Source organism: Manduca sexta, unplaced genomic scaffold (genome assembly GCF_014839805.1).
Source record: "Manduca sexta isolate Smith_Timp_Sample1 unplaced genomic scaffold, JHU_Msex_v1.0 HiC_scaffold_1811, whole genome shotgun sequence".
Lineage (NCBI taxonomy): Eukaryota > Metazoa > Arthropoda > Insecta > Lepidoptera > Sphingidae > Manduca > Manduca sexta.
Genome location: NW_023592713.1, coordinates 31,377 through 33,547, shown reverse-complemented (window position 1 = coordinate 33,547; position 2,171 = coordinate 31,377). Strand labels below are relative to the sequence as shown.

The following is a 2,171-nucleotide window of genomic DNA, read 5'->3' as shown; positions in this document are numbered from 1 at the left end:
CGTAATGTCTGCCGCCAAGCAGCAGTGTGTAGTCACTTGTGTTCCTGTTTCAAGGACATTATAGCCAGTGTAACTACTTGACTTAATATCTCATGTCTCAGGGTGGCGAGCGCAGTGGAATACCAAACAATAATTTGTATTTCATGGTGTTGGATGGTGTTTCTACTGTGGTGTTTCATCAGGCGAACGACAAGCTCGTCTCATCATTCAAAGTAATAAAAATAATGCTGACCTTCCAACTTTATTGTTTGCAGAGAAAATGTGCCTACTAAAAGTATTATTGGCATGCCACGGCCCACGAGGGCCCCAGACGGTTCGCCACCGGAGGGCGACGATCCTAATGACCCCGTGTAAGTACCAACTAAATAAAAGGATGTCTATGGTAGTGCATTAGTTTTATACCGACGCCACACAGACAAATATTTGAACAAAGACTTTGCCACACATTGGAACACAGTTACAGACACTGACCAAATTAAAATTTTTATGGCTTTTACTTTTAGGTTTCCATATAATCGGTTCTCCTTCAAGCAAGCAACTTTGAACGCTTTGATGTGTGGTCAAAAAACCGATACCAAATGGCAAATACGCAAAAATTTAAACAAACTTTGCACAAATACGCAAATACCGTTCTATACATGTGTTCAAATAAGGATTCAAATATTTTTGCTTTGTATAGCGCCGGCATAATACATACAATATACAAGTACCTATAAAGGACGTGGCTAGTAAGATCTTTGATTACTATCAAATAATAAAATCCAATGGACACACAGACGTTTAAAAAAGTATTGTAGTGTATTTTTCGGATTTAATCGTGGTTTTAAATTATAATTTTTGCCAACGCGACGTTTTGAAGATATTGCACCCTTCATGGTCACAGGGGTGTACTCATACATGTGAATTCATAACTACACAATACCGTATACTATGTGTTGCACTTGTTATATAGTTATTTTATTAGAAATGATTGAATTTTTTGGTCGTGGCTTGAGAATGGGATTATAGCCAATAACCGTGAGCTATTGGCTATAAGATTTTTAAACGAATTTGAATGTTATTTATGTTTTTTTGGAACGCCATGGTTGTCACCGTGGGTACCTGCTAACGGTGTACAAGCGATCCCCCGGCTTAGCAACCATAGCCCTCCTTTAGGAATGTGGGGGGGTCATGGGATGGAAGGAGGAATTTTACACGCTGTAATATATTTCTTTGTTTACGCCCTGTTAGTTTTGCTCGTGAATGCCAAATTTGGTAACTACGGTTTGAGTATGATTTTAGTGCTGCGGGTTAATAAAATGATTATGTGGTTATAGGTTGGGGTTGGCATTCTCGAGCAATTATATCGCTGTGTTATTTTTGTTAGTACATAATATGCACGCCCTAGATAAAAATGACCTATTCCATAATTGTTAATTTGTGGCAATCGTCTAAAAACTAATTTCTGTTGGCGAACTTTACTTTTCTTCCTTTTTTTCATGCTATAGGTTTCATCTATTACCTATCTTTATTATTTAATAAGTTCAATTTTATAGTAACTTAAAAAAAAGGTCGCAAACACAAATTGTTTTTTTATTTAAAAAATTTTTTTTTGACAATTCCCACATATTAACAATTTTGAAATAGGTCATTATTTTATTAAGAGAGCGATAAAGTATTATGTTAGGGCGGGTCCAAAATAAATTTACAAGACACTTCTATTCTAAATTATACGGAATAATGAAGAGAATATGTCGAAACTGAAACATCACTAAAGCCACAAAGATCAGGCTTGTACAAACTCTAATTTTACCAATATTCCTTTAATTTCCAGAAACGTGGACACTGCGAAAGATTAAAGAAAAGAAGATACAGTCGACTCTCGTTTATTCAAACCTGCGATAATTCGAACCTCTATAATTCAAAGTTATCCCAAGTTCCCCAGAAAACCTCTTTATATTTCTAACTAAATTAATACATTTTTAGGCTCGCGGTAATTCGTACGAAAATATCATCGCCACGTAATAAAACGACGCCTTATTTCGTCCCAATTGCGGAGAGAAAGAAGGAGAATGATAGCAGAAATTGCAATCTTTCTCTCTCTCTCTCTCGTATGTAAGTATGAGGCAGTCTGAGAATCAGCAATGTACTTTGACGCAAACCAATATAACAAAGTTATTTCGAAAGATTAA

The 2,171-nt window shown here is 36.0% G+C and overlaps 1 long non-coding RNA gene across 1 annotated transcript; it reads left to right on the top strand.

Annotated features, from left to right (window-relative positions):
- Positions 1-260: 260 nt before the first annotated feature.
- On the top strand, positions 261-1,844 carry LOC119191696. The gene is made up of 2 exons (XR_005113510.1): positions 261-350; positions 1,814-1,844. It is a non-coding gene; the product is annotated as an uncharacterized LOC119191696 (long non-coding RNA).
- Positions 1,845-2,171: the final 327 nt, after the last annotated feature.